This window comes from Scyliorhinus canicula, chromosome 2, assembly GCF_902713615.1.
Source record: "Scyliorhinus canicula chromosome 2, sScyCan1.1, whole genome shotgun sequence".
NCBI classification, from domain to species: Eukaryota; Metazoa; Chordata; class Chondrichthyes; order Carcharhiniformes; family Scyliorhinidae; genus Scyliorhinus; species Scyliorhinus canicula.
In genome coordinates, this window is record NC_052147.1 from 120,876,263 (window position 1) to 120,900,406 (window position 24,144).

The window sequence follows — 24,144 nt, forward strand, 5'->3', positions numbered from 1 at the left end:
GAAGCCCTGAAAATAGAACTGCTTTTTATACATGAGTAAATGGGAATGCTGGTACAAAACAGTGCTGTTGCACTTCATATGAATCACGTATATAGCTGACCAATTGTTCCGTTACCCAGACAAGGCATGTCAGTCTTGGGGAATGCTCCTTACACCTTTAAGCGATATTTACAAGTGATTATGTAACCCTTTTATGTGATTGCCAGGGGAAAAAAACAGATGTTTTATGAACACAGGATATATTTGTGTTAATAATAATGTTTTAAAACATTCCATAAAAGGAAAAGCTGAGGTAACGCGTAAGAAACAAAGGACGGCTGACTGTAACCATAATTTATTTTGATTTTGCAAAACATTATTGAAAAAAATAACAGACACAATTTCATCAGCAACTAACCCTTCTTCAGAATAAAAGTGCAAGCTTCTTAGCTATTTTACCATTATAACCATTTGAATAAGGGATACAAATTTAAAATGGATTTGGCAGCAATGTAATAAATGTTCAAAGGGCTACTCACTGCACTGAGAGCCGACTCACATTTTAATATTAAGGGTTTAGGTATTTATGTATCTTGACCTCTCTCTGTGCTCCATTAAGGGTCTCCCATTTATTCACCATTGTTATTTTTTCTCTCAGTCACCCTTCTTTTCTTCCCGCTGTGTTTAAGAAGCCACAAGGGATGTAGCTCCAATCCTGTTGGCAAATCCCATATTATGATTTGACACACAGATTTGGTCTTACAACAGCAGCACTCACAGTGTAAAGTGCCCAGAAAACGAGAATCGAACAGGTCAGCCATCTTGGCCTATTACCGACAATGGTCCAGAGCTGTCGACAGCAGGGTGCTGAGTTTAATGGCAATCTTCTTCATGCTCAAGTCAATTGATCAGATGGAAAAGTAAATGCACTTCTCTTTACCACAAATGTTTCAGTTTCACTGCATTGTTAGAAGCTGCGGCTACACGGGCAATGAAGTATTAGTTAACGTCATAAGATGCAATCTATCCCACATCACACTATAGGTCCACAACACATAAATAAACAGCACAAACTAATAGGAAACATTTGAACATTTTCTCATTGAATATCCACATGGAAAGATAGCATGCCAAAAATTGCTTCCACATGGCGAAAGGAGGTGGCCAAGTGAAATAGTCAGCCCCTGGCTGCTACGGCAAGGAATCAGTGTTCTCTTGGACCTCTAGCACAATTGTTTTTGAGCCGGATAATGAGAGTTGCGAATGCGTACCATAGGTTGATTCATGCACTGGCTTACTTTATTCCCTGTCAGAAGGTGAACACATAATCGAGGGTCACACTTCAGTGCAGCACTGAGGGAGTGCTGCATAATCAGATGTCATGTGCCAGATTTTCGCCAAGGTGAATAGCAGAAATGGATGAAAATCATAAGTTCTGCTCCTTATCATGGAAGTTGTACGGGGCAGGATCGTGACCGGGATGCATTTCATTCATAGTTAGTTTACAAGGCAGCTGACCATTGATGTCACAAACATTAGCACATAATCTGTTTTAGTGGGGATTCTGGTAGGTCAGGAGTATGAAACGTGGAGTTTGCAGATTAGACTAGGTAAGTGCAGGTCTGAACTTTCTGGATTTGTTTGGATAGCCAAGATGCCACTCTAGAGAGGTAAAGTACCCTTTTGGATATGGTCCCAGGATACCCTTGGATGAGGTAAGGTGCTCTTTAATAGAGGTCAGGTGGCCTTTGGAATTACTAAGAGTCGGCATAAAAAGTGCGTGAATTAATTATTGTCAAATTCATTGGGACTGTCAACATATCCATCAAAATTAATCCTGCAAACTGACTGGATTAGTAGTGCGCCACTGATTGTGCAACCATCCAATATCACAGTTTGATTGACAGTTACAAATGGTTATAGACTCTGATGTGGGACTATGAATTCCAATGCTGTTGTTGCAAGGGATTTTACACGTGAATGTAATGTTTGCTGTTGTAGTTGAAGGAATGGAAATGTAGTAAAAGGGTGTTTATGAATGAATTTCTTTTCAGGATAGGGAATACTGCAATAGATATTTAGAACTTTATCGAAATTTATCTCATCTCTGCATGGGTCCTGAGGTCTACCTATGGCGCATTCCAAGTGAGTTGGCACAGTAGGCATTAGGGCAAAGAGCGGTGGGTGGAGGGCATAGGTTGGTATGGATTAGGATTTATGGGGGTTGGTGGGAGGCATGGAGTGGCATGGGTTGGCATAGCTGAAGCATGAGGAATGTGTCTGTCGGGTGAGGGGGGGGTGAGGGGTGTGGACTGGAGGCATGTTTCATGTTTTAATTTTTATTTTAAAGCTTTGCACATAGTGCCAGAGCCCCAAGGTAGGCTTCTGCCCAGCCACCTCCGCACCCAGCATCCTCCTCACTTCTTCTCAGGTTATCTTCCCCGCCTTGGAATCCAGCCCACCAACCTTCTCCTGCTCCTCAGTCCCACCCCTAACAAAAATCTGGACAGCCTTTTTTAAAGGTCGGGCCCACAGAGCAGGGAGTTCTCCTGTGCCTGCGCACCTGACCCAGCAGCAAAAATCCGGGCTCCAATATTTCAGATGAGAGGCCCCCATCTTCCCGACCAGACATAAAAGATTCCATTGCACTATTTTAGGAAGAGTAGGGAGTGCCGTAAATATCCTCGCCAACAATTATACTTCAATCATCACCACTAAAACAGATTATGTGCTAATGTTTGTGACAGCAAGCTGTGTGTAAATTATCTGACACATCGCCTAACATTATAACAGTGACGGCATTTCAAAACTGAACTGCTTTGGGGAAAACCGAGGGTGAAAATGATGTTGCATTTGCTGCAAGTTATTTCTTTTATTTTGTATGACAATAAATCCTACTTAAAATGTTGGTTAATCAATAACAATCAAGTCAGTCGTCCCTAATCGAGGTTATTTTTTTCAAAAATATTTGCCTTTTGATCAGTTGGATTAACAGTGGATCATACAGTGATCAGGGGCTGGTTTAGCTCACTGAGCTAAATCGCTGGCTTTTAAAGCAGACCAAGCAGGTCAGCAGCACGGTTCGATTCCTGTACCAGCCCCCCCGGACAGGCGCCGGAATGTGCCGCAGTAACTTCATTGAAGCCTACTCATTTTCATTTCATTCATATTTGCATTTCTACATGTACACCTGTGAAAATAAAGTTTACAGATAAGACCTATGTTCTCTTGACAAAGACAGAAATGAAAGAATAAATGATTAAAACTGATTCTAAAATTGATGTAAATGATTATTGCTTTATTATTAAGCCTAGGACTGGAATTATCAGGCCCTCCAGTCCAGGCTAAGTCTTTTGAACACCTAGCTGGATTCTACTGCCCCATCCCCGCCACGGCAGGGCCATATAATGTTAGAATGTTCCAGTCCAACACAAAGTTGTAATGATAATCACATGATTAACAGGATGCTAATGTTTATCTTCTTATTATAGATCCCAGTCCCCCAGTATGATGCAGCCATGTCATCAACACATTAACGTCTAGGATGTTACAGTTAGGAAGAGGTTCATTGACTGGGAATGTACAACATATTGCATCAGTGGTGGAATGTTTGTCACGCTTACATGATACTGGAACCTTGTAAGCTACTGCTACTTAGATCACTGGAAGGCAGAAGATATTTGTCCTGTGGAACAGATGTTCACGGGGGCAAAATTCGATAGACCCCGACAACAGGCTGGGATTGCAATGTGCGATTGCAATGTGCCATGTTGTTCAATGTGATCCAGGCAGCTGCCAACTACATGCTGCCTGCTGATGATTTCGATTGGCGAAGATAACGTGGCTACACAGTTCAGCAGGTGACTAAACATGGTGACAGGCTAGTGCCAGTTAAAGCTGTTCTGCAGGAGGTGCTGTAATATGCTCGACACAGATGCTGGAAGTGTTTCTCCAGCTGATTATGATCTGAGGAACAAAAGGGTGGTACAACATGTGGAACAACAGCCTCCAACATTTTTACGCACTGCAAAAGAGGTGTGATTTCCTGTATCTGCAGGGGAGTAGGAGGCCCTCACACACTTTGGAGAAGTAGGAGCAGATATTGTAGCAATGGCGATCAATACAAGTAGTTTCGCTCCAAGACCTGATGCAGTGGAGCAATAAGTCCCACACGAGTGGTTAAGATCAGTGAACATGTCTTCAGGTGACATATCCTATTTCTGCCCAACTAGCTTCATATACTGCATAATTTACTACAGCCTCATCACTCACCTACCAACAATCTGGATCAGATAGGATGCATATGCAACACCTCACCCTGCAAGCCTCAAACTGCATTGACATACTGCCAGCCCATCAATCCTGAACCATGACAGTCACATTAACCAAGCAGGTTGCACCACAATCAATGATGCATGCTCTCACTTTCTTCTAGGATAAGGTGACACACAACCACAGGGAGCAGGAGATAACCAGAAGATACTGAACATCCTGACCCATTTCAAGAAATGGTGCCAGCCATTATTGGGATGTTCAGTTCAGGAGCTTGAAAGGTACCGGAACCATCAAAGAAAGGGCTATTATCCCACCTAATCCTCTTTCTCACAACCCACCTCCACCTCATTCCATCCTCTCCTGTTATTTAGAAGCTGCAGATGATGGTAAGAAAGCATGTCTTCCTTTCCCCAAAATCCCTGCCATCCCTTATCCTTAAGCCTTTCCCCTTTCTGACGCCCATGATGTGGATGCTCCTCAGGAACACCAAGAAAATTGTGTTAATGAACTTGAGGCCACCAACTCTGATCCTGATACCACATATAGTTTTGAGGATTTCTTTGAGGTGGAATATTCACGTCATGAAACATCCAGACTAAAGCCAGGGCAGAAGGCAAAACTCAAGGGCTAGCTCTCCGGAGGAGTTCTACTGGAGAGGACACAATGGACAGGCCATACAAATGTGTGTGTGTGCGCATGTGTGTGTGTGTCTCCATGAGTACTTAGACTGGAAAGGGCTATTAGTGGTAGCCTGTCTATGAGAACTGAGAAATAAAAGGCTTATATCCATGCATTTGTAATGCGAGGTTATGGTGAGGTTGGATTTAAAACCTGCATTATAAGATAAGTAGGGACTTGACCTTTGAGCTGTTGAATTTCAAAGGGGCATTTAGAAGTGTCAAGGAATATTTACAACTTATAAAGGTTTCATAGATATGCAGGAGAAGGAGTAGTAAATTTTATTGATCTAAAAGTAAAGGCAATAGGAAAACATGAAATATTTATATATTTGGAAATGCTGAGTTCGAAGAGGACAATGGAATTTGAGATGAAAGGAGGAAAGGATATTTAAGGAAAGATGTTTAGCTAAGTTGTAATGGCTATGTGGAGTCCAGGGGCTGAATTCTCAGCAAATAACATCTGTGGCAACAATATGATTATACTTATGAACAAACCCATTAGGAGCAGAAAAAAGCCACTTGGCTCCTGGAGCCTGCTGCACCATTCAATAAGATCATGGCTGATCTGATTGTAACCACAACTTCACTCTCCTGCGTACCACCAAGAAACAAAAATGTTCATGGACCTGGTCAGCTTGATAGTCAATGCAGTTCTGCCCTGCTCTGAGTTGCAACATCAGAGGGTGACACATTTCATCACAGATGGCAAAATTAATGAATACCCTGGGCAGATATCAATTTGGGAGTACATTTTGTGCACATGGGAGAAGAATGAATACTATTTCGCTCTTAGCCTCCCAAATCTCCTGGATCCAACCCCAACCCCGCACCCCCTCCCCATGTGTTCCATAAACCCCATTAGCTCCTTTGCTTCTGCCAACACCCCTCCTAACCTCGAGCTCGACCGATCCAGCCTTGGATCTATAACCGTATTAAAATCCCCCCCCCCCCCCCCCCCCAAAATAATCAGCCGATGCGCATCCAGATCAGGGATCTTCCCCTACACCCGCCTCATGAACTCTACATCGTCCCATTTCGGAGCATAAATGGTCATTAGCACCATCGGCAACCCTCCAGTATCCCACTCATGATACCATACCTCCCCCCCGAGTCCGCCACTATACTTCTCACTTCAAACACCACCCAAAATCGCTAGATTTTGGAATCTAGCCCCAAATGGAATACCTGCCCTACCCACCCTTTCCTCAGCCCAGTCTGATCTACCACCCTCAGGTGCGTCTCCTGTATCATCGCCATGTCCGCCTTCAAGCTTTTCAAATGCACAAACATATGGGCCCTCTTGGATGGCCCATTCAACCCTCTCATGCTCCATGTGATCAACCTGGTTGGGGGCCCCTCCTCTCTACACCCCTGCTTCTCTACCCACCCCCCTATACCTATCTCCTCAGCGCCCCCCCCCCCCCCCCCCGCCACGCAACTATAACCCTTCCTGGGCCAACTTCCAGCTTGCGTCCCGCACCTTCCCAGACCCACCCTTGGGCGCTCACTGTCATCGATCCGCCCCATACCACCTTTTGTAAGCCCCTCCACTGTCAGCAGTTCAGCCCCCAAACACAAAATAACAACCCCACCACCCCATCCACCCACTAACCACCTGTTCACCCCCCCACTGCGCTTCCATGAACTAGCCCACCCAGCTAGCCTAGTAGTCCCCGCCCAAGGCGCCTAGCATCCCACCTCCCACTGATTCCCCTCCCCCCCCAGTTCAACCATCCTGCCAGTGCAAACTTAACAACCCCCACCAAACACACAGAAAAGAGTAACCCACCATCTCCCATCAAGAAGAAACAAACCCAAAACAAAACAGTGGCCCCAAACACAGTGTGAAAGTGACCCAAACAAACCCCACAGGGCTGGAATAGGAACGTCTCCTCCAAACCGCAGTGTCCTCCTTCTCCTGCCAGATCATGGTCTCTGACAAAATCCATCGCCTCCTCCGGAGTCCAAAAGTAGAGTTCCCAACCTTTATATGTTACCCACAGGCGCGCCGGGTACTGCATGCCAAACTTCGCTCCCTTCTTAAAGAGGGCCGCCTTCACTTTGTTGAAACTTGTTCTCCTTTTGGCCAGCTCCACACGGTCAGTAACAGGTCGGAGAATCGCCAGGGGGGCGGCGTGAAACCCGCCCCGCCGCTCTGACGCCAGATGCCGAATTCTCTGGTGCTGGGGATCGCACCGCACTGGTCGGGGGCCATTGGTAGTGGCCCCCTCGGCAATTGTCCGGGCCCCCAGGGGCCGAGCGGCCGCCCGTTTTCAGCCAGTCCCGCCGGCTCGGATTAGACAAGGTCCATACCGGCGGGACTTGGCTTCGAGGGCGGCTTGCAGAGTCATCAAGGGGGTGCGGGTGTATCCGGCCCCCGGGGGGAGGCCTACGGTGGACTGGCCCGCGATCCGAGCCCACCGATCTGCGGGCGGGCCTGTGTCGTGGGGGCACTCTTTCCCTCCGCGCCGGCCTGTGTAAGGCTCCACGATGGCTGGCGCGGAGAAAAAAACCCCTGCGCATTGGTTTTCTGCACGCTGGCGCTCCTGCGCATGCGCCAACTCGCGCCGGCCGACGGGGGGCCTTGAGCGTCGGTTGGCGCGACACCAACCCCTCCAGTGCCAGCCGAGCCTCCGGAAGTGTGGCCAATTCCGCATCTTCCGAGCGGCCCGACGCTGGAGTGGATCTCGCCACTCTATCGCGCCGGTAGGCCCCGCCCCGCCGATTGTGGGAGAATACCGCCCAATAGCTCCGTTAATTTGCAGATCCCTCAATCCGCCCGGAGGACTGCCACTACACGGCATTCGAGGCCGATGGCCGCCTCTTCCATTTCCTCCGGGTCCCTTTCGGCGTCACTAATGGGGTTTCGGTGTTCCAACGAGCAATGGCCCGAATGGTAGACCAATACAGGCTGCGGGCCACGTTTCCGTATCTGGACAATGTTACCATCTGCGGCTATGACCAACAGGACCACGACGCCAACCTCCACCGTTTTCTCCAAACGGCACAGAAATTAAATCTCACTTAGAACAAGGAGAAATGCGTTTTCCGCACAAACAGACTGGCCATCCTCGGCTACGTCATGGAGAACAGAGTTCTGGGCCCAGACCCGGACTGCATGCTCTTAGAACTCCCCCACCCTCATTGCTCCAAGGCCCTCAAACGGTGCTTGGGCTTCTTCTCCTACTACGCCAAGTAGGTCCCTCAATATGCGGACAAAGCCCACCCACTCTTTAAGGCCACACGATTTCCCCTGTCAGCCGAGGCACGCCAGGCCTTCGACGGCATTATGGAGGACATTGCCTAAGCAGCCATGCGGGCGGTGGATAAATCCATTCCCTTTCAGGTTGAGAGCGACGCCTCAGAGGTAGCTCTAGCAGCCACTTTAAATCAGGCAGGGAGGCCCGTTGTATTTTTCTCCCGTACCCTATCCGCTTCAGAACTCCGACACTCCTCAGTCGAGAAGGAAGCACAAGCCATCGTGGAGGCTGTTCGTCACTGGAGGCACTACCTCGCAGGTAGGAGGTTCACCCTCATCACCGATCAACGATCGGTTGCCTTTATGTTTGACAACTCGCAAAGGGGCAAAATAAAAAATGATGAAATCCTTCGGTGGAGTATCGAACTCTCCACCTATAGTTACGATATTAAATATCGACCGGGGAAGCTCAACGAGCCCTCGGATGCCCTATCCCGCGGGACATGCGCCAGCGCACAGATCAGCCGTCTGAAAGCCAGCCACGCGGACCTCTGCCATCCAGGGGTCACCCGGCTCGGCCACTACATCAGAGCCCGAAACCTGCCTTTCTCCAATGAGGAGGTAAAAGCGGTCACCAGGGACTGCCCGATCTGTGCAGAGTGCAAACCGCACTTCTATAGACCAGACAGGGCCCACCTGGTCAAGGCTTTTAGGCCCTTTGAACGCCTCACTATCTATTTCAAAGGGCCACTCCCCTCGACCAATAGGAATGTGTACTTCCTGAACGTCATCGACGAGTTCTCTCGTTTTCCCTTCGCTATCCCGTGCCCTGATATGACCTCCCACACAGTCATTAGGGCCCTGCATAGTATCTTCACCCTGTTCGGTTTCCCCAGCTACGTGCACAGCAACCGGGGTTCGTCCTTTATGAGCGACGAGCTGCGTCAGTACCTGCTCGACAAGGGCATCGCCTCGAACAGGACTACCAGAATACAACCCCAGGGGGAACGGACAGGTGGAGAGGGAGAACGCGACGGTCTGGAAGACCGTCCTACTGACGCTCCGGTCTAGAAAACTCCAAGTCTCCCAATGGCAAGAAGTCCTCCCAGACGCGCTCCATGCAATCAGATCCCTCCTCTGTACAGCTACAAATCAAACCCCTCACGAGCGACTCTTCAATTTTTATAGGGGCACTACCATGGGAGTCTCACTTCCGGCGTGGCTGAGGACACCTGGCCCGGTCCTCCTGAGGAAGCACGTCAGGGGGCACAAAACTGACCCCCTTGTTGAAAAGGTGCGCCTCCTCCATTCCAACCCCCAGTACGCATTCGTGGAGTTCCCGGATGGTCGCCAGGACACAATATCCCTTCGGGACCTGGCACCTGCTGGATCCAGCCCCCCCCCCCCACCCCCACTGAGGAACCCCTTACCCCGTTCCCTATACTGCCGCTCCCTCGGGCCCCCGATTCCGCAAGCTCACCCCACCAGTTCCACGAGCCAGAACCAGCCCGCCCCCAGCGCCCCCAGTCTCCGGTCGAGCCAGAGGTGTATAAAGTTCGGACGAGACCCGCCCTGGACTCTGCCATCGTACCCCAGCTCTCAACACCCACCCAGCCACCACAAGAGGCTAAAACCCCGGTGCTCCACAGATCGAAACGAACAATTCGTCCACCAGACAGACTAACTCTGTGAGCCACCACCCCCGCTGGACTCGATTTTTTTCACAGGGGGTGAATGTGGTGATTGTGATTCACACCGGATTGTAATCACATGTGCCTATATTGTAAGTGAAGTTGCACTACCTGACCACCAGGGGGAGTAGCTCTGGGAATGCTCGAGAATTGTACTGGGCTTCTTCCTTGGTTCCGCCCAGGACTCCTTCCCCCTGGAGCTGCTGTATAAAGATCAGTGCCACATGGTCAGCCGGCCAGTTCACCAAAAGTTCAATGGCTAACCGGCTGGCTCTGTTGCGAGTATATTAAAACCGCCATTCTAATCCTACAAGCACGTGGCCGTAGAATTGTTGGTTCCAACAGGTATATATCCTCAAGACCACACCAGATGATAGTACTGGAAGATATTTCAATTTCTGACGGTATATCAATTCATGTAAAAGTGATACTGCAGCAACTTCCTTCTTAATAGTGCTCCCATTTGATTATGGATAGACCTAAAATAATTGCTGGTCTCCATGTACTGCTCGAATTTGGGGCAGCAGGGTAGCATGATGGTTAGCATAAATGCTTCACAGCTCCAGGGTCCCAGGTTCGATTCCTGGCTGGGTCACTGTCTGTGTGGAGTCTGCACGTCCTCCCTCTGTGTGCGTGGGTTTCCCCCGGGTGCTCCGGTTTCCTCCCACAGTCCAAAGATGTGCGGGCTAGGTGGATTGGCCATGCTAAATTGCCCATAGTGTCCTAATAAAAGTAAGGTTAAGGGGGGGGGGGGAGTTGTTGGGTTACGGGTATAGGGTGGATACGTGGGTTTGAGTAGGGTGATCATGGCTCGGCACAACATTGAGGGCCGAAGGGCCTGTTCTGTGCTGTACTGTTCTATGTTCTATGAATGTCGAGCTTAAATTTCTTAAGATGACTTGACACTTTGATACTTGTTGAGACTTCAGTCGGATCATTTAACTGGTAAACTCTCCCTGTTGACTTTGCAGTATTTTTCTTGGGGAATTTCTTTTGCACTGGTGAAGTATTACATTCTGTAGTAACCTCCGAATGAAGCTGAGAAATGTCATAGTATGCAGCTCTGCTGGTGTCTGATTGGCTTTCAGGAATGATTGGAACCTTTAAAGAGGAGGTGTTGGGCATCTTAAAAAGCATTAAAGTAGAAGTCCCCAGGGCCTGATGGGATCTGCCCCAGAATACCGACGGAGGCAAGGGAGGAAATTGCTGGAGCATGACAGTAATCTTTGTATCCTCATTGGCTACTGGTGAAGTTACAGAGGACTGGAGAGTACCAATGTTGTTCCATTGTTTAAGAAGGGCAGCAAGGATAATGCAAGAAATTATAGGCCGGTGAACCTTATGTCGGTGGTAGGGAAATTATTGGAAAAGATTCATCAAGACAGGATTTACTTTCATTTGGAAACAAATGGACTTATTAGTGAAGGACAGCATGGTTTTATGAAAGGGAGGTTGTTCCTCACTAATTTGGTTGAGTTTTTCGAAGAAGTGACAAAGATGATAGATAATGGGTTGAATTCTCCCATCGGGATAAAAACAGCCGACGCCGGAGTGAAACCCGGAGTGTTTCACTCCGGCGTCGGAGGCCACTCCTCGCCCCCTATTCCCCCCACCCCCACCCCCACCCCCCCCCCCCCCCCCCACCTCCTCACACACGCTGCCCACGTGCCCACACTGTGTGTGAGGGGTGGGAGAGTGGGGGGGGCTAGGAGCGGCGGCTCGTGAATCTCGGGCGCCAGGCCTTGACGCTTGCGTCAAAGCAACGCGCCGGGAATGACGCAGCTGGCGGCGCCTAAGTGACATCAGCCGCGCACGCGCAGGTTGTCCGGGCGTCAACCCACGCATGCGCGTTGCCGTCTTCCCCTCCGCTGCCCCGCAAGACATGGCGGCTTGATCTTGCGGGGCGGCAGAGGGAAAAGAGTGCGTCTTTTAGAGACGCCGGCCCGACGATCGGTGGGCACCAATCGTGGGCCAGACATCTCCTGAGCACGCCCGTGGTGCTCGATCCTCCCTCCGCCCCCCCACAGACCCCACACACAGAGGTCGCGCGCTGTGCACACCGGCAGCGACCAGGTGTGGTTGGCGCCGGCGTGAACCGGTCGGGTTCGGCAGGCCGCTCGGCCCATCTGGGCCGGAGAATCGCCGGTCGCTGTGAGAAACGGCGAGCGCCGATTCTGCGAGCGGCCTGTCGAAAAACGCGACACGCCATTTTGGGGGGGGGAGGGGGGGGGGGGGGGCGGTGGGAGAATCGCAGGGGGTGCCAGGGCGGCGTGGCGTGATTCACCCGGCCCTCCCGTGATTCTCCCACCCGGCGTGGGGTGCGGAGAATCGCACCTAATGGAAAGGCAGTAAGTAGATGTTGTATACATGGACTTCAGTAAACCCTTTGACAAGTTACCTAATGATAGACTAGTACAAAAGGTGAAGTCAACTAGGATCTGAGGAGAGCTGACAAGTTGGATACAGAACAGGTTTTTTCCTCACACACTTGTCGTGGGCAGCACTGGGCACAGTGCTGCCCACGACAACGGTAAATGTGCTGAAAACTTCTTTTGAAGTAAGCCCCCAGTAACTGGCAGTTATCCGATAGCTTTTCACTTTAAAACACTTTTACTTGCACCAGCAGCATTGCGATCGACCGGATGATTTGTCGACTCCACACTACAAACTGAATGGTGCCCAAGTATTTACTTGAGTTGTTTTTACTTGCCACAACAATGATTTTGCCTTGGAAGTTGACGGTATTTCTCCCGATGGTGCATGGGCCTGGTTCACATAATTGTCATTGAAAGATGTTTTTTTCCCTTTTTTTAAACAGCTTTGCAGCTGCAAAGAGAGAAAACCAGAGGTGGTACATATCAAGTGTGTATAACATAGTGCTAGAGGTTTATTTACACAATGCCGCTCAAACAGGACATAGCGTTGAACTCCACAAAAGCCCACGCAACCCTCCAATGATGTCATTGCGTAACAAGTGACATTACACCAGCCGACGGTGTTACTCTGATACATAACAGAGACACAGTTAGCTGAGCACTGAGCTCAAAATTAATGAGGCTACTGTTTAATTCATGGGGCACACTGATTGACATCATGGTCTGCCGACTCTGCATACTTCCAGTGGCCACTCACTGTGTGCGTGCCAATGCCTTCACCAACATGGTGACCAATTTACACACCCAGGAAGATATGCACTCTTGTGCACCTTGGGTGACATTCTGGAGCTCAGGTGAGATCCATAGCACTCAACAATATGTGCTACAAATCTAATCTTTGCACTGCATGATTCCATGGAAATGGGAGCAAATCAGTTTAAAATAGGTCCTTCGTGTTTGACCAAATACTCTTTTTGAATCTAAACAGAGGCAAATGGAAATGGAAATAGGAAGTTCTGACCTGACTTTACAGATGAATCCACTGGGCTAATACATTGTATTGGAAAGTAACGGCAGGACAAAGATTATTACAGTCTGTATATTGTTCCCCAGTCAGTGATTTTGGAAATCAATCCTTTCTGTTCAAGAACATATGAAATCAGGAGCTATACAAAATTTGATGGGAGACTGTGTGGCCTGTAAGATTAGCTCTTCTTTCGTTTGCATTTTGACAAGTGTATCAGGCCAAGCTGTAGTACTTCAACCTATCAAGCTGATTTTTTTTCACATTTCCATCTATATTTCACAGGTCAGAGTTTCTACTGGGATTTAATGATCGGAGCATGGTTTGAGTCCCTTGTACTATCACACACTTCTTACCAAAGTGATAAATATCAACATATTTGCCAACCCTCATGAGGGACCATTTTCACGGAATTATAAAGTGTTGAAGCATTTCTGTGCAAATACTTACAATCCTACCACGGAGAAGGCTGCCAGTGACATTGGGTTAGAAATTAGATAGCACCATGCCTGCCGGGATCAACTGGTGATGGAAACACAGAGCTCTGGCAGACACTGTCCCTCACTGAGGTTCGGGGCTTTAAGCTTTCTAACTTGGCAACGTTTGGTTTTTGCTTTGCTGGGGAATGTTGTATTCCTCATAATTTACGACATTTTCTCTCTCCAATAAATCTTCAACAATTTTCTAATGTGTGTGCGAGGAGTTCATGGACTTTTGTCACTAAGATTTGTTCAGGGGTGGCTTTACAAGGAAACATACCATGCCCAGGCACAGGGCCTCCAAACAAAAGGGAGCCCCAACGTGATGACTGAGTCTCTCACAGCCAATCATGGAAGAACTGCTTTGAAATCTCTTCCAGAATTCACATGTCAATCACCCTATTGAACAAATCACAGAAGGGGGCAGTTCTTTCCTGAGGGTGGGAAGAAGAGAGAGAGAGTGTGTGCGTGCGAGTGATCGGGGAGAGAGAGAGTGTGTTCAAGGAATGGTGGGAAAGAGAGTATGTGTGAGGGGTGGGAGAGAGAGTGTGTGTGAGGGGTGGGAGTGCTTGTGAGGGGTGGGAGAGTGTGTGTGAGGGGTGGGTGAGAGAGTGTGTGTGAGGGGTGGGAGAGAGAGTGTGAGGGGTGGGTGAGAGAGTGTGTATGAGGGGTGGGAGAGCGTGTGTGAGGAGTGGGTGAGAGAGTGTGTGTGAGGGGTGGGAGAGCGTGTGTGAGGAGTGGGTGAGAGAGTGTGTGTGAGAGGGGTGGGAGAGAGTGTGTGTGAGGGGTGGGTGAGAGAGTGTTTGAGGAGTGGGTGAGAGAGTGCGTGTGAGAGGGGTGGGAGAGAGTGTGTGAGGAGTGGGTGAGAGAGTGTGTGAGGAGTGGGTGAGAGAGTGTGAGGGGTGGGTGAGAGAGTGTGTGTGAGAGGGGTGGGATAGAGTGTGTGAGGGGTGGGAGAGAGTGTGTGTGAGAGGGGTGGGAGAGAGTGTGTGAGGGGTGGGAGACAGAGTGTGTGAGAGGGGTGGGAGTGAGAGTGTGTGACGGGTGGGAGAGAGTGTGTGTGAGAGGGGTGGGAGAGAGTGTGTGAGGGGTGGGAGACAGAGTGTGTGAGGGGTGGGAGACAGAGTGTGTGAGGGGTGGGAGACAGAGTGTGTGTGAGGGGTGGGATTGAGAGTGTTTGAGGGGTGGGAGACAGAGTGTATGTGAGGGGTGAGAGCGAGAGTGTGTGACGGGTGGGAGAGAGTGTGCTTGGCCTTCCTAGCTCTACCGTTATGTCTATGTGTGTCCCTGGAAAGCACATCTGAGGTGGAGGCAGCCAGCTGCTTACCTCGCCCCGTGGCCTTCGATGCCCTGGCGGGTGTCCTCTGGGGGCTCTGGGCCCAGGCTCACTTGTTGGTGGCACATGCACAGCTGTGCTGCCCTGTGCCATGTGCTGGCTGTGAGGCGCAGCCTCATCAGAGGGGTGGAACCCAGGGGAGGCCACCATCACCACCCCATAGGACGGGTTCTGGTTGGCACCCATTGCCCCTCCTCCCGGTTAGACCCTGGGGTTCACCTTGGGACGGACGGGCAGCTGATTCGAGCCCCGACTGCCCCTGCATCATCCAGGGGTAGAGGAACACTTACTATTACTCCTTGGTAAAGGCCTTTGCAGGCGGTGTTGGAACCAACAATTCTACGGACACGTGCTTGTAGGATTAGAATAGCGGTTTTAATATACCTACAACAGAGCCAGCCTGTTAGCCGTTGAACTTTCGGTGAACTGGCCGGCTGACCCTGTGGCACTGATCTTTATACAGCAGCTCCTGGGGGAGGAGTCCTGGGCGGAGCCAAGGGAGAAGCCCAGTACAACTCTCGCGTATTCCCAGAGCTACTCCCCTGGTGGTCAGGTAGTGCAACTGCACTTACAATATAGACACATGTATATACAGATTATAATCCCGTGTGAATCACATTCACCACAGGCGGCATTGCCAATCAGGTTGCTAGTGACACCATCCAGATCTTCGGAGGTAACAGGTTCAACAGTGAATAGCCTATGGAGAAACTGATGAAAGATGCTAAAATCTACCAGATCTACGAAGGCACTGCTCTGATCCAGGGACTGATTATTGCACGGAAGCATATTGAGAAATACAAGCAGTGAAGGAACCGTGCGGTCAGAGTCCAGTGTTAATATTGTAGTTTAACTACGTACCATTCAATGGTTGACAATGTAATTCCAATGCAATTTGCCACTCACACAACCCTCCTTCTCTTTCTATACAACGGGGAAATGGGGTTAAAGCTTTAAAACCCATTGCCATCCAATTGAAGGTTACTTTTACCGAGAACAAATCCCTTTTTTTGTATCGACTAACATTTCCTCCCACAATCCAAAGATGAGCAGGTTAGATGGATTGGCCATGCTTAACTGCCCTTAAGAGTCCAAAAGGTTAGGTGAGGTTGCTAGGTTACAGGGATAGGGTGGAGGTGTGGGCCTGGGTATGGTGCTCTTTCAGGGGCCGGTGTAGACTAGATGGGCCGAATGGCCTCCTTCGGCACTGTAATTTTGATGATCCTATGATCTGGCATGGCAGCACTGACGGTTCCCCATGGTCTGCACCATCGTGTTGATGCCCTCGGCAATACTCCTCAGTGACTGGGCCATGCTTTGCAGTGCCTTGGCAATGCCCGCCTGCAACTGGGACAAGCTCCACAGTGCCCTCCCATCCGAGGTAGTCTCCTGGGATTTAGGAGAGGGGGCCATCCGGGGTGAGCTGGCTCTGTCGGCTGGAGGACCTGCGGGAGAATGGACATGTTGTCAGTGGGAGGGATGGGTCAGTTAGTAAGGCAATAACAGATCGCGTGTAACAGGTCCTTTAGCTGGGGCCCATTGGTTCCTCACCTCTCCGGTGTCCACTAGCATCCTCATGGATGACCGCTCTATCCTCAGCCACACTGGTCACTTCCAGGATCCGCTCCTTGAGGTGGTGAGAATTCTTAGATCTGACGCCCCACTGCCATGAGAACACCTCGGAGGAGAGCTGCGAGGAAGACATGATTGAGGCATCACAGCTGTCATCCCCATCCTCCACCAGTGCAGATACACACATCGCGGTGGGAAATGTTTGTCAGGCTTCTGGGGCACAATCTGGTGAGCACAATACATATGCTGATGCACGTCAGGTGGAGGCAGGAACCCCCAGGCGAGCCTCACTCAGAAGTCTGCTGGACCCTAGGACCCAGCTGGGTCCCAGCCTGCTGCTGAGCCTGTGGAAGAGGTAATCCCAGAGCTGATGGTGACATTAGGGTGTGACTGGGACATTCAGAGGGAGATGACAGTGACACTCCACCAGGTACAGGAATGTGTGGCACCGAGGCCAACACTTCTAGGGTGGCGACCACAGTGGAGAGCCTGGTGCACAATGTCAGCACCATTAGTGAAGGTGTCCAAGGCGTTGTGTGGTTGGTAACGGCCATGACTGAAGGTGTTTGCAGAATGTCCAACTCTTTGGGGGACGTGACACAGTCCCAGGTTGACCTGGATGAGGTTCTGCGGAACATGTCCCGCTCTCAGATGGGAATGGCCGAGATGCGGTGGATCTTGTCCCAATCGCAGGTGGACATTGCCAAGGCACTGCAGAGCATGTCCCAGTCACTGAGGAGCATTGCCGAGGGCGTCGACACGATGGTGCAGACATTGGGGAACCACCAGGGCTGGCAGAGCCTGATGATGCAGGGGCAGCTTGGGCTCGAACCAGCTGGCCCTCCATCCCAAGGTGAACCTCAGGGTCCTATGGGCACTGATCGGGAGTTGGAGGCGCTGGGTGCCAACCTGGACCCGTCCCATGGGGTGGCGACGGTGGCCACCAGCTCCCCCGAGTTCCACCCCTCTGATGAGGCCACGTCTCACAGTCAGTACATGGGACACAGCGGCACGGCTGTACATGTGCCGTCAACAAGTAGGCCGGGGCACTTATCATCACCAGTGACCCGCTGGCAGTGCCAACACTGTCCCAGCACCCTGGAGTAATGTGACAGACCATGGGAGGGTGTGAGATGGTGGTGGGAGGTGGGTAAGGTATGAACAATGGACCAGGCCACGTCCCATGTGAATCAGGTAAGTATGAGGGCCTCCCTGGCCCTCCAGGCTTACCGGAACCTCATCGCTGACGCTGGCTGGTCCACTGGTTCCTTCTTGGGATCGTCCTCTAGCTCCTGCTGATCAAACACCTCCTCAACATCCTCATCCTCCTCCTCCTCGGAGATAGCCACATGTTCCTAATCCCCAACATCTAGCACGTGGTCCCACTGCTGTGCGAGGTTGTGGAGGAAACCGCAGACCACGACCCTCCAGAGGGTGTATTGGAGTGCACCACCAGAGCGGGTCGAGTCATCGGACCCACATTTTGAACAGTCCGATGCATGGCTCAATCACAGCCCGGGTGGCCACATGGGCCTCGTTGTATTGAGTCTCCGCTTCGGTCTCTGGCCTCCGTACTGGCGTCATTAGCCAGCTCCATAGTGGGTATCTCCCCTTATCCCCCAAGAGCCGGTCAGCCTGGGATGGTCCTCAAAGAGGCTGGGGATGACTGAGTGCCCCAGGAGGTAGCTGTCGTGGACACTGCCCAGGAAGTGTGTACACACGTGCATGATCTCCATGTGGTGGTCGTACACAAGCTGGGTGTTCAGGGAGTGGAGCCCCTTTCTGTTAACATAGGGCACTCCCAGGTGGCTAAGTGAGCACAACGCGGCATGCGTATAATCTATCAGCCCCCTCACTCCAGGTGGGACATCCTGCTGATGGCATGGGATCTTGCTGCTCGGGCATCCTGTTGGGCTTGGTCCCTCTCAAAGTTGATATATTTTTCTACCCGGGCAAACATGGCATCTGTTATCTGTCAGATGCAACTGTGGGTTGTGGTATCCGAGATGCCACGCAATCCCCACTCGAGCCCTGGAATGATCCTGAGGCATAAAGTTTCAGGGCTGCGGTGACCTTGACTGCACTGGGAATGGGTGTCCTACTCTTCCATGTGATGCCAGGTCCGCAAGGACATAGCACAGGTGCCGCACTGTCTCCTTTGTTGAGGTGGAGCCTCCTGCGGCATGCGCTGTCCGTCATCTGTTATAACGACCAGCGCGCCGATATGCTCTGGGCTGTCGCGGGAATCTCCCACTGGAACCCTCCCTGGTCTAATTGGCGGCCAGGTCCTCAGGATATGGGGCGGGGTCCGGCACAAAGACAACTGCCTTGAGCATCTGTAGATGCTGCTGCCGCCGCCATCTTTGGCGTCTGGCCGCCTGGGCTAGCAGCAGCACCACAAGGGCATGTTCTGGTGGGTCCAAAATACCGTCCGTATCGTTCAATATCTGTAAGGAATTGGGAGAGGCTGTTAGACTGATAAACAGCAGCGGCTTCCACCACGGGACTCTCCATACCCTCCATTGACACCACTCCCTCCCCTTCACCCGGAACACCCTGCCCACTCACTATGGCTGCAGCCAGCTCCTCTCACCGGACCTCAGACTCTGTACCCCGGATGCCCGCTCATAACGCCACCTGAACTGGGTGATGGTCCCCTCCCCGTGGCACTCACCCTCCTGCCATGGACATCTCCCCGGAACTGTGTCTCATTCCCTGGGTGTTCGAATTGAGAGTGCGCCTGGGAGCAAAGATGGCTACTCACATCCTCGGCTCCCCACAGAATCCCTTCCACCAGATTCACGGACGGGATTCTCTGATCCTGAGGCTGTGTTGACACCGTTGGAAACTCCGTCACGTTTTACGACGGCGTCAAGAGGTCCCCAGGAGCAACGATTCTGAGCCCCTCAGTAGGCCAGCACGGTACTGGAGCGACCCACGCCACTCCAGCTGCCGATACCGGCGTCAAATCGGCCCCCGACCGGTGCTGTGCCGGTGCCAATGGTGCCGATTCTCCGCTCACTGGAGGCAAGGCGGCGTTGCGCGATTCACGCCCAGCCCGGTGATTCTCTGGCCCGGTGTGGGCTGAGAGAATCCCGCCCAACGTTTTTAAAAAGGAGTATTAATCAGCGCCAGCGGGAACACTTGCTGAGGAGGCCGCTGAATGACGGGAGGCCGTTGGATATGGGGTCACTCCTGTTAATTGTGTGGAAATAGGGCTTAAGTGGTTTCTTGCTATGCTATGGCGAGATCTCGATTTCGTCTTGTGGACGGGCTGGTTGGATCACAATCTGTTATGCGCCTGCTGTGGATCTCATTTTTGATTTCTGCTATTCAGCGGCCTCGTTCCGCTCGAGCAAGAGTGCTGGAGAATTACACCCATACACTCTCTCTCTCCATCTCATCACACACGTTCTTTCTTTGCTCCTACCCCTCACACACACTCTCTCTCCACCCAACCCTCACACACACACTCTCCTCCCCCACCCCTCACACACACTCTCTCCTCCCCCACCCCTCACACACACTCTCCTCCCCCACCCCTCACACACTCTCCTCCCCCACCCCTCACACACACTCTCTCTCCCCCCAACCCTCACGCACACACTCTCCTCCCCCACCCCTCACACACACACTCTCCTCCCCCACCCCTCACACACACTCTCTCTCCCCCCAACCCTCACACACACACTCTCCTCCCCCACCCCTCACACACACTCTCTCTCCCCCCAACCCTCACACACACACTCTCCTCCCCCACCCCTCACACACACTCTCCTCCCCCACCCCTCACATCCACTCTCCTCCCCCACCCCTCACACACACACTCTCCTCCCCCACCCCTCACACACACTCTCCTTCCCCCACCCCTCACATCCACTCTCCTCCCCCACCCCTCACACACACACTCTCCTCCCCCACCCCTCACACACACTCTCCTTCCCCCACCCCTCACACACTCTCCTCCCCCACCCCTCACACACACTCTCTCTCCCCCCAACCCTCACGCACACACTCTCCTCCCCCACCCCTCACACACACACTCTCCTCCCCCACCCTTCACACACACTCTCCTCCCCCACCCCTCACACACACACTCTCCTCCCCCACCCCTCACACACACTCTCCTCCCCCACCCTCACACACACTCTCCTCCCCCACCCCTCACACACACACTCTCCTCCCCCACCCCTCACACACTCTCCTCCCCCACCCCTCACACACACTCTCTCTCCCCCCAACCCTCACGCACACACTCTCCTCCCCCACCCCTCACACACACACTCTCCTCCCCCACCCTTCACACACACTCTCCTCCCCACCCCTCACACACACACTCTCCTCCCCACCCCTCACACACACGCTCTCTCCCCCCCCCCTCACACACACTCTCCTCCCCCACATACCTCACACACACGCTCTCTCCCCCACCCCTCACACACACTCTCTCTCCCCCCACCCCTCACACACACTCCCTCCCCCACCCCCTCACACACACTCTCTCTCCCCCACCCCTCACACACACTCTCCTCCCCCACATACCTCACACACACGCTCTCTCCCCCCACCCCTCACACACACTCTCCTCCCCACCCCTCACACACTCTCCTCCCCCACACCACTCACACACACTCTCCTCCCCCACCCCTCACACACACTCTCTCTCCCCCCACTCCTCACACACACACTCTCCTCCCCCACCCCTCACACACACGCTCTCTCCCCCCACCCCTCACACACACTCTCCTCCCCCACCCTTCACACACACTCTCCTCCCCCACCCCTCACACACACTCTCCTCCCCCACCCCTCACACACACTCTCCTCCCCCACCCCTCACACACTCTCTCTCCCTCACACCCCTCACACACACTCTCCCCCACACCCCTCACACACACTCTCCTCCCCCACCCCTCACACACACTCTCCTCCCCCACCCCTCACACACACTCTCCTCCCCCACCCCTCACACACTCTCTCTCCCTCACACCCCTCACACACACTCTCCCCCACACCCCTCACACACACTCTCTCTCCCCCCACCCCTCACACACACACACTCCCCTACACCCCTCACACACACACTCTCCCCCACACCCCTCACACAAACTCTCCTCCCCCACCCCTCACACACACTCTCCTCCCCCACCCCTCACACACACTCTCCTCCCCCACCCCTCACACACACTCTCTCTCCCCCACACCCCTCACACACATTCTCCCTCCCCCCACCCCCCTCACACACACTCTCCTCCCCCACCCCTCACACACCACTCCCACCCTCACACACACTCTCTCTCCCCCACACCCCTCACACACATTCTCCTCCCCCACCCCTCACACACTCTCCTCCCCCACCCCTCACACACACTCTCCTCCCCACCCCTCACACACACTCTCACCCACACCCCTCACACACACTCTCCACCCCAGCCCTCACACACACTCTCACCCCACCCCTCACACACACTCTCCCCCCACCCCTCACACACTCTCTCTCTCTCCCCCACCCCTCACACACACTCTCTCTCCCCCACACCCTTCACACACACTCTCCTCTCCCAGCCCTCACACACACTCTCCTCCCCCCACCCCTCACACACAATCTCCTCCCACACCCCTCACACACAATCTCCTCCCCCACCCCTCACACACACTCGCCTCCCCCACCCCTCACACACATTCCCCTCCCCTACCCCTCACACACACTCTCCTCCCCCACCCCTCACACACAATCTCCTCCCCCACCCATCACACAAACTCTCCTTCCCCACACCCCTCACACACACACTCTCCTCCCCAACCCTCACACACACACTCTCCTCCCCAACCCTCACACACACTCTCCTCCCCCACCCCTCACACACACTCTCCTCCCACACCCCTCACACACACTCTCCCTCCACCCCTCACACACACTCTCCTCCCCCACCCCTCACACACACTCTCCCCCACACCCCTCACACACACTCTCGTCCCCACACCCCTCACACACACTTTCCTCCCCCACCCCTCACACACAATCTCTCTCCCCCACAACCCTCACACACACTCTCCCCCCACCCCACACACACACTCTCTCATCCCCAACCTCCCGCACACACTCTCCCCCACCCCTCACACACACTCTCTCCCCCACACCACTCACACACACTCTCTCCCCCCCCCCACCCCTCACACACACTCTCCTCCCCCACCCCTCACGCACACTCTCCCCCACACCCCTCACACACACTCTCCCCCACACCCTCACACACACTCTCCCTCACACACACTCTCCCCCACACCCCTCATACACATTCTACTCCCCCGCCACTCACACACACTCTCCTCCCCCCACCCCTCAACACACTCCTCCCCCACCCCTCACACACTCTCCTCCCCCACCACTCACGCACACTCTCCTCCCCACCCCTCACACACACTCTCCTCCCCCACCCTCACACACACTCTCCTCCCCCACCCTCACACACAATCTCCTCCCCCACCCCTCACACACACTCTCTCTCCCCCCACCCCTCACACACACTTTCCTCCCCCACCCCTCACACACACTCTCTCTCCCCCACAACCCTCACACACACTCTCCTCCCCCACCCCTCACACACACTCTCCCCACACCCCTCACACACACTCTCTCTCCCCACACCCCTCACACACACTCTCCCCCACACCCCTCACACACACTCTCCCCCACACCCCTCACACACACTCTCCCCCACACCCCTCACACACACTCTCCTCCCCACCCCTCACACACACTCTCCTTCCCCACCCCTCACACACACTCTCCCCCCACCCCTCACACACACTCTCCCCCCACCCCTCACACACACTCTCCCCCCACCCCTCACACACTCTCTCTCCCCCACACCTCTCACACACACTCTCCCCCACACCCCTCACACACACTCTCTCTCCCCCACACCCCTCACACACTCCTCTCCCACCCCTCACACACACTCTCCCGCACACCCCTCATACACACTCTCTCTCCCACACCCCTCACACACACTCTCCCCCACACCACTCACACACACTCTCCCTCACACACTCTCCCCCACACCCCTCATACACATTCTACTCCCCCGCCACTCACACACTCTCTCTCCCCCACACCCCTCACATACACTCTCGTCCCCCCACCCCTCACACACACTCTCCTCCCCCACCCCTCACACACACACTCTCCCCCCCAACCCTCACACACACTCCCCCCCAACCCTCACACACAGTCTCCTCCCCCACCCCTCACACACACTCTCCCCCCACCCCTCACACACACACTCTCTCTCCCACCCCTCACACACACTCTCTCTCCCCCACACCCCTCACACACATTCTCTCTCCCCCACACCCCTCACACACACTCTCCTCCCCCACCCCTCACACACATTCTCTGTCCCTCACACACACACTGATGTGGCCATCAATTCACACGACACGTAGTTGGAAGTGAACAGTGGTTTTAATGATCTTGCAACGGAGCCTGCCTGCGACAAGATGAACTGGCAGCAAGCAAAGACTGCCAGGC